At 41.3% G+C, this 16,092-nt stretch overlaps 1 protein-coding gene across 3 annotated transcripts in view; it reads right to left on the bottom strand.

Moving 5' to 3' along the window:
* The window catches only part of LOC131684504 (uncharacterized), a 245,449-nt gene extending 231,550 nt beyond the window's left edge, over nt 1-13,899 (bottom strand). For 2 of the 3 annotated variants that reach the window (XM_058967444.1, XM_058967446.1), the window contains exon 1: nt 13,010-13,893. The gene's annotated coding sequence lies outside the window, so the exon portion shown is untranslated. Of the gene's footprint in view, nt 1-13,009 lie in introns of all 3 variants that reach the window. The other variant, XM_058967445.1, reaches the window with a different exon arrangement.
* Between the last annotated feature and the right edge of the window lie 2,193 nt (nt 13,900-16,092).

Genomic DNA, 16,092 nt, shown 5'->3' with positions numbered 1-16,092 from the left:
CTGAGCTTGATTCGCACTGTCGAGAATCAAGCCAGCCAAAAACCTGTACTCTTCCTCCGCAGGAAGTTCTTGAGTGGATTCGATTTTAACGGATATCGCGGTCGCGTAACTCTTCCAATCAATGTTCCGTGTGAGGTCATACGATACATTGATTGTTTCCGATGGTCTTGAACCGTTAGCAATTGAAATCACGATAGGCAAATGGTCGCTACCGTGGGGATCAGGGATCACCTTCCACATGCAATCTAACTGTAGCGAAGTCGAGCATAGAGATAAATCCAACGCGCTTGCGCGTGCTGGTGGTGTAGGAATCCGCGTCATTTCTCCCGTGTTTAAGATGGTCATGTTGAAATTATCGCAAATATCTTGGATTAATGTTGATCTATTATCATCATGAAGGCAGCCCCATACCGTACCGTGCGAGTTAAAGTCTCCCAGAACTAGCCGCGGTGCCGGTAAGAATTCCGTGATATTACAAAGCGTTCGGTGCCCTACCGAGGCTCTAGGAGGAATGTAGATGGAAGCAATGCAAAGGTCTTTGCCTTTGATTAGAATTTGACAAGCGACAATTTCAATGCCTGGTGTCGAAGGGAGGTTAATTCGGTTGAAAGAATAGAACTTTTTTATCCCCAAAAGTACTCCTCCATAGGGGTTTTCTCGATCCAGACGAATTATATTAAAGTCGTGGAAGTTGAGATTTATATCGGAAGTTAACCAAGTTTCACATAATGCGAAAGCATCACATTTTAAACTATTTAGTAAAAATTTAAAGGAATCGATTTTCGGGAGGATACTTCTGCTGTTCCACTGTAGAACAGTGATCGAATCGGTGACCTCGTTCGATGACTTAGCCATCGAAGGATACGATCGCTGCAAGGAGGGGCCATTTAGTAGTCAACTGCTTCAAAAATGTTTGCACTATAGGGAGAAAACGTATCAGAAGGCTTTTAAGAGGATCAGTAACATTGAAAGCTGTGAAAATTAAGTCCACTATGTCAGAAAATTTCATTAGTCCGCTACTGGACTGAGTATCTGTTTGAAAAAAGGGGACACTTGGGGTTTTTGGTGTCCCTGGAAGTGGTGGGTACTCCTTGTTAGAATTAATATTTCCAAGTCCTGGAGCAAATTGCTTCGGCTTTTGTGCATCACTTCCGTTGGATTTATTGATTGCGGTTGGCGCACTCTGAGTGGACGACACCTTGGCACCCTTACGAGGCAATGTAGGGGAGGCTAGATTTCTCCTCTTCCTGGATTCCCCTGGGTTAACCAATGATGTTCCCTCTTGTGGGTCGTCAGATTCTTGCTCAACGCCAGCCAAAAGAGCAAAGGAATTTTCGGAAGCGACAGATGGCGAAGCATTCTTTAGCATTTCTGCATAAGAGTGCCTCGAGCGATCCTTAAGGGAGCGCTTAATTTTATCCCCGCGCTGCTTGTACGCCGGGCATGACTTAAGAGCATGCGGAGGGCCCCCGCAGTAAATACACTTCTCAGTTTCTCCACCGCAAGCGTCATCCTCATGCTCTCCCTCGCATTTGCCGCACCGTTTTTTATTGCCACAATAAGTGGCTGTGTGGCCCAGTTGCTTGCAATTGCTGCAGTTCATTACCCGCGGTACAAATAGGCGAACAGGTAGGCGAACCTTATCCAGGAGGACATAGTTGGGAAGAGCAGATCCGGAGAAAGTCACCCGAATCGAGTCTGACGGAGAATAAGTTGTCTTATCAGCTTCAGTTTTTGCGGAATACAATTGCTTGCATTCCAGAATTTTCACCTTTTGAAGTGAAGGGTCCTTAAAGCAGCCAACCCCGTACTTCAACAGGTCTTCGCACTTTAGACCCGGTTCGGCGACGACCCCATCGATCTCCACAACTCTACAAGGCACATACACTTTGAATTGCTTCGTAAAACGCTCGCTGCGAGCAATCTGGTTTGCCTGGTCGAGGTCATTTACTATAACGCGTATCTTATTAGCTCGAACACGTGTTATCTGAGCCACGGACGGGTAGTTGGCAGTCAGCTCCCGTGAGATTTCTAGAATATTGGGCGATTTCGTGTTGGGCTGGAAATACACCACCCAGGGTCCAGTCGAACTGGCTGGGTATGTTTTAATACGGGGAGGACTGGGGGAATCAGGGGAGGGAGTAATTTCGGGTTTATCCGGTATATCCATGGGAATATCATTCCCATCCAATGTTACTTCGCCCTCGGCCATTTAGGCACGAGGATAACACGTGGTGTAAACGAGAGATGAAACTTATATTCAGGGGAAAGGGCAGAAGTAGAGACCGATCGGGGAAAGGGAAATGAAAGAAAAAAAAATACTTAGCTTATATAGCGGCGATTCCGGCTATTCTGGTATTCACTTCACCAGCCTGGGCACCGGCGAACAAAGACTGCCTCGAACAATGGTTGACCTTCACTGACAATTTATTCTTGTTCACTATATGCACAGCACCAGAAAACGAACTGCTTCGATCGAGAGCTCGGAGAGTTATGACAATTAGAATAGATTCTCTGCCAGAAAAATTCATGAACATCAAATTTTCAGACATTTAGTCTCGAATTCACATTAAATTAAATCGCACATAATAACGAATAAATTCGTATTTATTTTCTACTTTTGGTGTAAGATCTTAGGAATCACATGTGAAAAGTTTTATTCTTAGAAAATTAGGGGAAGTTGAGGTGGTCGGACATATATGATTTGCATAGTTAATGTCAAATGAAAATATATGATTTGCATAGTTAATGTCAAAAAATAATGTTTCTGAATTTTACCGGTAACGAATCTATTTTTGTTTTATTCCTGAGAATTTTCCACGCTCAACAAGTTAATTTTTATAAAAATTTATTGAAGAATAACAGAGATATATGCATGTGAAAATGATAAAATTTAATATAATGATAAATGGCGCTATAACCCCAACTTCTCGTATTCGGACAACGGTCAAAAAGGTTCCGTTCGATTTCTAAAATTTTTTCACATTAGAAAAACTTCAAAATATGTATGATTTGCATCACGGAGCAGAAAAATTATTAAAAATAGGGGATTTTGGGGACAATCGACCCAGTTCCCACTTTCCCGTATTTTCGAGAAAAATAAATATCTTCATTCAAATGCTATGGTTATTTTTTTAAACTGTAATTTTCTGAGTGCCACTTCAAAAGTTATAACATTTAATATATTGTTTCTCCATATTTTCCCATAGTACCAAGTTCAAAAGATTCAAGCAAGGTGGGCGGGGATGAGAAATTTGGCATCTGAGCATACTTTGACTCTTGTCACAATATGAGTGGATGGGCCTTCGAGAATTAAAGAAAAAAATTCACAATGCCCTACTATAGAGTTGAATGATTCTTTGGTTTGTTTGGCTTTCAAATCGTTCACATTATCACCTTCATGTCAAAAGAAAAAATACAGGAAACACTATGGGCCTTTTGAAAGACCTATTGTTGTTGATGGAGAAACGCAAACAACTTATGAAAAGGTCGTAATAAAACAAAATAATTGTGTTGTTAAAACAAAATTAAAAACCTGTTTTAATCCACCTAGTGGTGCAATTGTGCCTTTCTCATTTGTCCAAACTACGATTCCATGGCCGGTTATATTCAATACAACGGTGGAAATGAATATTACATATTCAGTACGATTTGCACATACATACAATGTATGTACGATCTTGAGATGCTATGTGTCGACACTGAAACATCGCTTGAAACCAGCGCCGGATCAAGGAAAATGATCCAGGAGGTCTGGACCCTGCCGAAAATTTTCAACTTGTTAGGAAATTTTAAACTAGCTTCAATTTTAAAGTAGCAACCCCTCATTGCATACTCCTACCTACGCCTAAATAAGTCAAAAAAAAAATCTATGTGAGAAAGGCAAAAAGGTGCCAACGTTTCATGCATGTTAAAGTCATTTGGCGTCAAAAATGCAAATTATATTTTGAATTTTTCATTTTAGTTTATATGGGAATTTGCTGTGTGGACGCACTCTTCAACCCGTAACTCTGGAACCGGAAGTCCAATCAATAAAAAAAATTCAATAGCAGCCGATGGGAAGGTTGTACCTTTCATTTGAGACTAAATTTGTGCAAATCGGTCCAGCCATCTCTGAGAAACAGAGGTGACATTTTTTCCACATACACACATACACACACAGGCATTTTCCGATCTCGACGAACTGAGTCGAATGGCATATGACAATCGGCCGTCCGGGCCGGGATTAGGTTGACGATTTTTAGAGTGATTGCATAGCCTTTCTATATGAGAAAGGCAAAATATCTCGGGAACTGCTACATGTCAGAAATTTTTTGTTATGAGGATTTAGATTTTAAATGACGTTTTAAATCATATTCAAAAAGAAAATTGACTGCAAATAATATGAATTATTGTCGTTTTCGAGCTCTCGATCGAGACACAAGTGCTTTTTTCCAGTCCGTGCTGTGTGTAGCGACAAAGAATAATGCTATTCCTCGTTCAAGGTTATCTTGCCAGTTCGGTTCGGTCCTCAGTCTATTTTTCGCGCGTGAGGATTAAACAATAGCCAGCTGTATAAGCTGGATCGGTTCGTCGTTGAACACCAGTTTAAAGCTAAGTGGCTTTTTTCTTTCGTAACAAATTTATTGCTTTCTTCCGTCTGCGCGTACGCTCCTCTCCGGGTGGTCAAATGGAGGTCCCCTCTGCCCAAATGCTACCCAGAACTCTCAACTGGTCCATTTGTGGTCTTCTTTCGGCCCAATACTAAATCACTGAATCTTCTTAAGATTTCTAAAGACCTGATAGAACAATTCTCGGCTGTGACCGAATTTTCAAAGGTCCGCTCGGACAAGATAAGGGTTTTGCTAGCCAACTCAAAGCAGGCAAACGATAATGCTTTCTGTGAGCACTTTACGCGGGATTCTAACGTGTATATTCCAGCTGTAAAGGTACAGTCTGAAGGCGTCGTCACCTATGAGAGTTTGACGTGCGAGGATCTGCTGAAGTACGGGGTTGGCCGTTTTAGAGACCACTTACTTCAGCCAGTGAAAATACTAGAGTGCAAGCGTTTGCACTCAGTAGTAGTTGCGGGGGATGGTTCAAAAACGTACCCCAAATCAAACTCTTATCGGGTGACCTTCGCTGGTACGGCTTTGCTGAACTACATCCTCTTGCACAAGGTTCGTCTGTCTGTGCGTCTGTTTGTACCGCGGGTCATGAATTGCACTAAGTGTAAACAATTGGGTCACACAGCCAACCATTGTAGCAATAAGGCCCGCTGTGAAAAATGCGGGGAGAATCATCTAGATGATTCGTGCAGTAAGAAAGCCGAAAAGTGACCTTACTGTGCAGAGAGTCTGCATGATATCTCGGCACATCCCGCGTACAAACTACGCGGAGATAAACGTTCCCTTGCGCGACGATCCGAACGTTCTTTCGCAGAAATGCTAAAGAAAGCCACGCCATCATCTTTAACAAACATCTATGCTCTCTTGCCTCCTGACGAGGATGAGGCTGCTGACCCACAAGAGGGAACATCTACTAGGGTGCCTAAAAAGTATAGGAAGAGGAGGAACCTTTCCTCGCCTTAAAGTTCCTTGTGAAGGCCAAAAGGCGTTCCTTGACGGGGCTCAGAAAGTGACATCTATTGGAAGTGTTGCAAGCAAACCGAAGCAAGTTGCTCCTGGTCTCGGATGATTAAGCTCAGAGAAGGAGTTCCCAGCACTTTCAGGAACATCAAAAATGCCAAATGTTGCTCTGTTTCAGTTCGAGAATAATCGCGGCACTGGAATTATTAAGCTTTCGGACCTAGTGGATTGGATAATAGAAACTTTCAATATTACTGATCATATTAAAAGTCTTATATTAGCTTTTCTGCATACAGTAAAAACATTTTTGAAGCAGTTGACTACTAAATGGCCCCTCCTTTCAGCGGTTATAGCCTTCGATGGCTAACTCATCGAATGAGGTCGCGAATTTGACTACTGTTCTACAATAGAATTGCAGAAGTATCATCCCGAAAACCGATTCCTTCAAAATTTTAATAAATAGTTTGAATTGCGATGCATTTGCTTTATGTGCAACTTGGTTAACTTCCGATTAACATAGATCTCAAATTCCACGACTTTAATATTATTCGCCTGAATCGAGACACCCCTTATGCAGAAGCGCCTTGGGTGATCAAAAAGTGCTATTCGTTCTACATAATTAACCATCCCTTGATAACAGGTATTGAAGTTGTCGCTTGTCAAGTTGGAACCAAAGGCAAAGGCCTTTGCATAGCTTCCATATATGTTCCTCCCAAAACCGCGGTTGGGCATCGAACGTTTGGGCTGCCTCTTTGACGATAATCGGTCTTCACGATCTTTGCGATAACTTCAATTTAACAATTTTAAACACATGGATTCATACTCCTCCAGCGCGCCCGAGCGCCTTAGACTTGTCCCTCTGCTCAACATCGCAGCGGTGAAAGTTAATTCCCACAGCAGCGACCATCTGCCGATCGTAGTCTCAATCAATAATGGCTCAAGGCCATTAAAATCAATCAATATTTCGTATGACCTCATACGAAATATCGATTGGAAGAGCTATGCTGTCGCGATATCAGACAACTTGAATCTACTCAAGAACTTCCTCCGGAGGTAGAGCACAGCTTTTGGCTGGCTTGATTCTTGACAGCTCGAATCAAGCTCTGACTAAGCTAGTACCCGGCACGAACATGCAGAAACGTTCTCCTAATCCGTGGTGGGACAAAGAGTGCTCAGACGTGTACGCGGAGAAGGCCGCCGCGTATAAGACCTTCCGGGACGACGGGTTACCCGCTAGCTATCGACAATACCCGAGTTTAGAAACGCGAATGAAGAGTTTGATCAAGACCAAAAAACGTAGTTACTGGCGCAGGTTCGTTGACGGACTAACGAGAGAAACATGGATGGGGCACGGCCGGGCGTTTGCGAAACCGAAACAGTACTAATGAGAGTGTGGAATATTCAAACCGTTGGATATTCTATTTCGCCAAGAAGGTTTGTTCGGATTCCGCACCGGCACAGAAGATCTACCGCGCCGCGTCCCCTCAAGATAGCGCGAACAAAACACGTTTTTCGATGGTGGAGTTCTCATTGGCTCTCTTTTCGTGTAACAATAAAGCTCCAGGGTCAGACAGAATCAAATTCAACTTGTTGAAGAATCTGTCAGACTCTACCAAGAGACGCTTGTTGAACTTATTTAATAAGTTTCTTGAGGTTAACATTTTTCCACACGATTGGAGATAAGTTAAGGTCATCGCCATCCAAAAACCAGGAAAACTAGCCTCCGACCACAATTCGTATCGTCCGATCGCAATGCTATCCTGTATCCGGAAGTTGTTCGAGAAAATGATCCTATTCCGCCTCGAGATTTGGGTCGAAGCAAATGGCTTACTGTCAGATACATAATTTGGCTTCCGCAAAGGCAAAGGGACGAACGATTGTCTTGCGTTGCTCTCAACCGAAATTCAAATGGCCTATGCTAGCAAAGAGCAGATGGCATCAGTGTTCCTAGATATTAAGGGGGCTTTTGATTCAGTTTCGATCAACATTCTTTCAGAGAAGCTGCCGTAGCATGTTCTTTCAGCGACTTTATACAACTATTTACTGAACTTATCGGAGAAGCATATGCATTTTTCGCATGATGACATCACGATTTGGTTAAATAGGCCTTCCCCAGGGCTCATCTCTAAGTCCTCTGTTATACTATTTCTATGTCAACGGCTTTGATGAATGTCTTGACAATTCCTATACGTTAAGGCAACATGCAGACGATGGCGTGGTGTCTGTTACGGGACCCAAAGCTGTCGATTTGAAAGTACCATTACAGAACTGCCGCTATAAGCATAACTGTCCCATGTACTATGGAATTCCCTATACACATGGCACAATTATGCGTAGAGCGGCACAGAATAGCTTGGACAATTTGTCTGCTTGGGCTATTAAGCTGGGTATCGGATTCTCCACGGAGAAAACTAAGCTTGTATTTTCTAGGAAGCGTGAACCAGCACAACTACAGCTTCTATTAGTGGGTCAAATTATCGCTCAGGTCTTCACAGTAAAATGTCTAGGGGTCTGGTTCGACTCGAAAGGTACTTGGGAGTGCATCATCAGGAATCTGAAATAGAAGTGCCAGCAAAGGATCAACTTTCTTCGTACAATAACCGGAACATGGTGGGGTGCCCACCATGGAGACCTAATTAGTTTGTATCAAACAACGATACTGTCGATAATGGAATACGGATGCTTCTGCTTTCGCTCTGCTGCGAACATACATTTCATCAAGCTCGAAAGAATTCAGTATCGTTGTTTGTGTATCGCCTTAGGGTGCATGCAGTCGACCAATACGATGAGTCTCGAAGTGCTGTCGGGCGTTCTCCCGCTGAAAAATCGATTTTGGGAACTCTCACATCAATTGCTCATTCTTGAACCCGGTGGTGTTTGAAAATTTCGAAAGGCTTATTGAGCTCAATTCTCAGACCCGTTTCATGTCCCTGTACTTTGACTACATGGCGCAGAATATTAATCCTTCTTCTTACAATCTCAACCGCGCCCATTTCATAAATACTTCTGAATTTACTGGTTTCTTCGACACATCCATGAAAGATGAGATCTGTGGAATTCAGGACCACATACGCCCGCAAGTCGTTCCAAACATATTTTATAATAAATTCCGAGAAGTCGACTGCTATAAGATGCTTCATACTGACGGATCAAACCTCGAAAGGTCAATAGTGTCAATAGAACTCAGACTATCCGAGACTACGAAGTAATGGTTTGCGGGTAATGTGTCAATGACTTCAAGGGTATACTGAAAAGCAGTTAGTTCTGCGGCGTAAACTGAAGCAGGATCACTGAGTTTGTAGGAAGCCGTGAGCTTTTGATTGAAAATATCGAAGACAGTGATATTTTCAATCAAAAGTTCACGAATACGCTTAGAGTTTGGCTCACGACCGGAACTTGACTAACAGCGAGTTCAATTTGATCAACTGATAAGGCCTCATCTGTGAACACATTCGCGAATTTCTCCGAAAAAAAGTCTGCACATATCTTGGGATGTGGTAGCTGTGCGGCCGTTGAAAGCCTTAGACGACGGCAGTCCAGATTCCTTGCGCTGCTCATTCATATATTTTCAGAATCGTTTAGGTTGCGTTTTGAGATTACGCAGAATTTCTTGCTGATATTGAAAGAAACAATCTTGACTAGCTCGATTATAAGCACGGTTGAGACTGACATAATAGCTTCCAAGCGGGATTGTGCGATACTTTGTAAACTTCCACAGTGTGCCCGGCTACCTCAGTCAGTAGAGCGTGAGACTCTTAATTTCAGGGTCGTCGGTTCGGGCCCCAAAATGTAACGAATGCTTTAGTTCTCAACCTCCAGCAGCTTAGCTCCACTCTCCGAGAAGAGGCTGCATAGGCTTTGTAATGACACGGCTGAGGTTCTTTATCTAGGGCAGGTTAATTAGGAAGCTCAAACATCCAAGCGATCCAATCCTCATGGGAAAATCCTTTTCCTTATCTACCAAATTACTCCAATATTGAATTGGAAAAAGTATTCTTTAAACACATCATTCCTATTATTTCATCCCACCCCACCCCACGGGTATTAGAAGACCCTGGATACCGACGGAAATATGTTGTCCTCCTTCCAGAAAGAAAAAAAAACATAATAGAAAAATATCATGAGAAGGTCCATTTAGGATTTTTGAAAACGTTGGCAAAGTTTGACATTTATCGCTCGATGAAACATGGAAAGCACTCCTCGTATTTTTTGGGGAAAATACGGGAGCTACTAAGTACTTTATCTGACGAATCTTTCCAGATTACCTTGGTGTTGGTCCCTTCTCATTGCTCCATTCCGGGCAATGAGAAGGCGGATGCCTTAGCTAAGGTGGGTGCCCTAGAAGGTGACGCTTATAAAAGACCAATTTGCATCAACGAATTTTTAGGTATTACTCATCAGAGAACCCTCGAAAGTTGGCAAACTTCGTGAAGCAATGGTGAACTAGGAAAGTGGCATTCGATAGTACCTAAGGTATAGACGAAACCATAGTTCAAGGGGATGGATATGGCTCGTGACTTCATTCGTGTGATGTCCCGACTCGTGGCAAACCATTACACGCTGGATGCACATCTCCGGCGTATTGGGCTCATGGATAGTGGTATCTGCGCTTGTGGCGACGGTTATCACGACATCGAGCACATTGTCTGGGCGTGCACCGAGTACAGTTCCGCCAGGTCTCGGCTAATGGATACCCTCCGGGCCAGAGGAAGATTGCTTAACGTCCCGGCTCGAAATGTTCTGACAATCTTTTTTAAATGTCCCTCGTATACACTTTCCTAAAACTCGAAGTCTTTCCGATCCGCATCTGAGCCGAAATTGTCTGGAGAGACTCCTACCGACTCGAGGAGAACCACTTGGCGTCCCAGTACATAATTCTTCCTGACAAAGCCAACCCGAGTCTGTAACCTATCTCCTGATGCCTGAAACTGAAACTGAAACAAATTTAACGTGTTTAGGAAGCATTGGAGAACGCCCAAGCATTTCCAGTAGAATTAGCATCACGTGACTGTTACCGTTCTAAACTGATGACGTCATTATTATCATTCCAAGCGCTGTACAGTCGGTGTTTGGGATCGTTGTTCTTTTGAAGAGTCCAATTTTCGTTCATACTGATGAATCATTGTTTATCAGTGGACAAAAGATCTTGTAACTGCCACGATTAATTCCATAACCCTAAAAATTTACTGGTGTGCTCTTCTGATTGAGTCAGTTAGTTGAACGAGTTCCGCTGTAGAATCTGCTAGTTAACAAACGGTGTTGCTCGGGCTATATCATTAGTTTTAAAAGATATTTCGAATTGACACTCGCTCCACTCCGTCTGACGCCTAAAAAATCAATTATTTTCGCTTTTATATGAAATTGTGTTCCTAGTTTGAAGATAGCTGCTAAATATTTATCTTTTTATTAACTGTTATGTGGTGCACAGGATACCGGGGAACCCTTTTTGATTTCAATCCTTGAAATTCCAGTATTCCTTTTTTTCTTCGCGGAAAAAATTGTTCCCAAAATCGTGAATAAAGTGCCATGAATTCTGGAAGAAACATGTTATTCATAGATTTAGGAACATGAATTCACAAAATCAAAACAGTCTGGATACTTTCTCATAAACTATTTCACGAAATTTTCTCAAGCATCCATTCAATTCTAATTCAACTTCTAATGAATCCTAATATATTATTCACGATCCAATATATGTGCTAGAAAGATAGTTCATAAAGTCATCGAATATAAGTCATATATACGTCAACTGGTTCATGAATTGTAGTATACTAGTACCGGCTCACCCTTCGTGGTCGTGAAATTCGTGGTTCACGAAATTATAGAATATTATTCATATATTCGTGACCTGGTACATGATTCCTAGTATAGTAGTTACGACTTACCATTCCTGCTCCTGTAGTAGTTCACGAAATCATAAAATATTATTCATGTATTCGTGAACTGGTTTATGATTCCTAATACAATAGTCGCGACAGACCATTCGTACACGTGAAATAGTTCACAAAATCATGAGTTATTCATGGATTCATGTACTAGTTCATGATTCCTAGTTCATGACTTATCTACCTTGTGTGCGTGTGATATTTAGAAGATATACCTAATCATTTTAAATTTCATGCAAGATGGTCATGAAATTTTCACTTGAACTATATCAGCAATTTTGGAGCATTATTCCTGGAATCATTTTTGTTCCATGCACTATTTCATATAGAATATCGTTAGTCATTTGATAAGTTTCAGTGTGATGTCTAAACAGGAAACTGCACTGAGCAACAAAATACATTATAGAGCTACAAATCGTGTTCGTGATATAGTTCACAGAATAAGATACCGCGTCACACTTTTATGTTCCTGTTTATATTGTCACGATACTTCGAGTAAAAAATCGATAATAACTAAAATATAACAGATCGCGATAAGATGAAAAGAAATTACGAATATCATAATAAAACTGCTGATGTCATGAACATGAGTCACATCACTCCACGTATCAAATTCTTTAAGCTTTAGAATAAAATATCGAGATATCGTGGAAATTGAATACGAAAATCGTGATTTGGCTCCAAAAATTAAAAACGTAAATCACATTACTAGCGACAAAAATATCAAAAATCATGACGAAAATCTTGAACACTCAATATACATCACAGCACTCGTGATTAAAATATCAAAAATCGTGACTAAGATCCTGAAATCATGAACATGAATCGTTCTACTCATGACTAAAATATCACGATAACATGAATAGAAGTTACGAAAATCGCGAATAAGATCCTGCAATCATGAACAGCGTATAACTGTCGGCCGTGTATTCCCAAATCATTAAAACAAGGATCCTAACAAAAATTAAACATATTCAAGGAACAACCATAGTAACCCTACCAAACATTGGAATGTAACGGCATGTATATATTCGATGCGAACTGGTTTTTTTGAAAACACAAATAATTTCATGAATACGCGAAATAATTACGGAGAAACGACTCTTCGAACCAATTTAGTTAAATATTTGGTGTTTTCAGCAAGGTTTTTGAGAATGATATTATAAACAACTTTGTTGAATAAATCAAAGCTTTATGTGTGCTGTATATGAACTGGTCTCTGAAGCGGACCCTACACGTGCAGAAATATTGACAATAAATCGATTATTGATCAATATATTGATCGTGTAAGGGTATCTTGAAAATATTGATCATGTAGAAATCAAATGGGATTGACGGATTGATGCAATCTTGTCAATATTTTTATTGACAATATTCTTGTCCCGTGTAGGGTCCGCTTGAGAACAGAACTTTACATACGGCTCTTACAAGCAATTAGTATATTTGAATCTGAGTTTAGTTTTTCATCTTAATCCCACAACTAATGAATGCGTCGCTGACCGCACCGTTTCCGCCCAGCTTACCATAATTGCAAAAAGCAATTCATTGAACACCTACCTTTGCTCAGTCGCATACCAAGTCTGCTCTCGCTCTGTTTATACCGTGCTGCCCTGCATACCGGCTCTCATAACGTGTATACACCAATGACTGCGATACAGGAGAGATTCGACTACACTTGAGGTACAGTGACTTTAATGCTTTTAAGCGACGAACCCAAAGACACGATCTATGTGGACAATTTTTGCCTTGTCTGAATGATTGTTGATTATCACTGTCACAGCGACTAGCTCGGGGATATAGATCTTTTGAACATTCACTTTTCTCAATCACTGCACTGTGCTTACACAAACGATCCAAATGGATTATTTACTCCACGCGTCACAACGGTTTTAACTTTACCTCTCTTAAAGGCGCACAGCAAAAATCACTTCACTGTTGGGTTTTCCATGCGTTGCCCGCATTATTTCCATTGCCCGATGTTGGAAGCAAAACAGAGCAGAAACAGTAATAACCACTTTTTGAAAAACGACCAAGCGTTGAAAACTGCTCAGCGAATGTCACCACTTTTACAGCCGGAGGAAAGCGCAATCCAGTCACAAACACACTCTGTGTCTATGAATGTTTCTCAAATCATTAATTTTTACTCCTTTTGGTAATTTCACTGAAAACCTAAACGACACTGACGGAAGCTGTCTCGGTTTGTTCACCTAAAATCCAGTTTGCAATAAAAAGAAAACACACAAACTAATCATCGATTTGCGATATCAGATCCAATTAGCTTATTTTATAAACTATCACAAATCAAACGATCAATCGGCGCGGAACATCCAATTTTGCCCAGACACCAAAAAAATGTCAACAATTCGGCCGGTGGTGTTTATTTTTCCACTCCGGGGTCTTACACGCGCAGAAAGAGCACTCCGAGGTCTACCCGCGGCACATGTTCAGCGAACACTGACGCATTGGGCGAACTGGTGCCCGAGATCGCGATCGCAGCGAGCGGAAAAGCGTTTATCGGAGATAGACTGACTGGTGGCTCTTTGCACGGCTGGCTGGCGAGAGAAATTACGGCGAGCCCCAGTATCTACGTACGGTATGAATAGCCATACTACTGTAAACAACGGCGCGGCTGCGAAGCGGTGCAAAAAGAACTGTGCCTCTGTGCACGGTGCTGTTGCTGTTGTTGCTGCTGCTGCTGCTACTGTCGCGGTATGATTATGCCGGTTTGATTGCATGAAGGCAGTCGTCAGGTAAGCATTTCGAATGAACGGAAAATGACAAAATCGTAGCAGAACAGCTGGAGCAAACAAGGGCACGGTAGAAAGCCGCTTGCACTGTTCTAATGTCGATGGTAACCGGCGCGAAATAATTGTTTAAGGTGATTGTATACATTTTAATCTTATTGGTCAGGCTGTCTTATCACTTTATTAATTACTCGGATTAAAATTCTTTGTTTAACCCTAAAAAGCAAAGAATTTTCGCATGAAAAATATGAAATACTCAGTTAAATATCGCATCAAGCATAGTAACACATGTGTCATTTATTAGAGATTGCAGATGCTGATCAAACAAAATTGAATATGTTCAAATAGGTAGGGTTTGTTAGAAAACAGTTACATTACATCTTGATGTTTTTTTTCAGTCGAAGAACATTTTTTCGTACACAGGGCAGTAAGCAAACATTACACGTCCTACCATCAATCACCAATAGCGCAAAACGTTCATATAATGAGCATTCAAATTTGCAGTCCAACCTGATGTTGTTGGGTGCGGGTCAAAAAAACCTAGTTACGTCACTGGCGGCTACCTTTTTCACGTATGCCATGTTTTGCGTGCTGCGGAAAAATGTAACCGCAAGTAGAAGGAAAATGCTTTCAATCTGCGCTTCACTGTGGCTTGTGTCCGGAGTTTTAAATGGTAGGTAGGGTTTGTTGGCTAGCGTGAAAATACATGCTGCATAGGTCTGTTTGGGTTTTGGACTTCAACAAACTGACATTTCTTTACATCAACAATCACAAGGCAGCGAATTACGCTTCGAGCTGTTAAGTGTTCGGGGGTGTGTTTGAGTGCACTGAGGCAAGGAAGAGCCGTCCATGGTGGTTATGCGATAACTCGCATTTAGCGCCTGATATGCAGGTTGCAGGAGGCTGAGCACGGATTGATTACAAAAACAAACTGTTTGTATGCTACTTGTATTCGGCTTGAGTGGTAATTTGGAACTATTTGGCGTATGTTGGACTGTATCCGCATTATGCATGCGGTAATAAGACCTGATGGTTTCCTTGGTCTAATGAGTTATGATACTGTGGTAAGGTGTTGTACCCTAACCAGAGTAACAAATAATCGAAGCTCTTTTTTGACGGCTGAAAATGAACCTGTTGCGACTCGTGGTGAATAGAAAAAATATTCATTCAACTATTCATCTTATTCATTTAGTTGAATATCGTACAATATATTCATTACACTAATTATCTAGGAAAATGTTTTCAAATGCCGATAAAGTATATGAAACAACAATCATCATCGCTGACATTGTGCCAGGGCCTACTTTGATGCGTTTGATTCGTTGCTGCACGGTCGCTTCGTGTAATAATTAGAGCCGAATAAAAATCTGCATGGATGAATGGGCGGTTTGTTCGTTTGACGTTTTCAGCTGCGTCACTGAATATTGAAAATGAATGCGGCTGAATATAATCAATTTTCATTCAATGAATTTGAATATTTTTTACTCTGACCCTAACGCCAGCTGTCATATGTTCGAAACTAAGGAATATTTTGAGTCATTAGCTGCACTAGCTTGGTTGTTGATCAGTAGTTTCAATCGGGTACAAGTTACTCTACGAACCAGCAGCTTCGATAGTAAAAGCAAATACAAATTAAATACGCCAAGGTCCCACACAAAAGGGTAATCATTTTTTGGCTCTCCGAAAACTAGATTTAATGAACCCTATGCATGGATTTTGCTTGGTAACTAACAAACACTGAAAAGTAATATGAAATGGTAACCCATTTTGATAAATCCGATCAGAGCATGCCGTTCTTAAGTTTATTTTTTGTTGACATTTGTTTATGTTTCTGTGAGGATTTGTGGTTCGATATAGTTTCGTATATGCTGAAAAAATTTGTGTCGTGGCTGGAAC

The sequence above is a fragment of the Topomyia yanbarensis genome, chromosome 2, assembly GCF_030247195.1.
Source record: "Topomyia yanbarensis strain Yona2022 chromosome 2, ASM3024719v1, whole genome shotgun sequence".
Taxonomy (NCBI): domain Eukaryota; kingdom Metazoa; phylum Arthropoda; class Insecta; order Diptera; family Culicidae; genus Topomyia; species Topomyia yanbarensis.
Note: the sequence above shows the minus strand (reverse complement) of the source record. Positions and strands in the feature narration are given on the sequence as shown.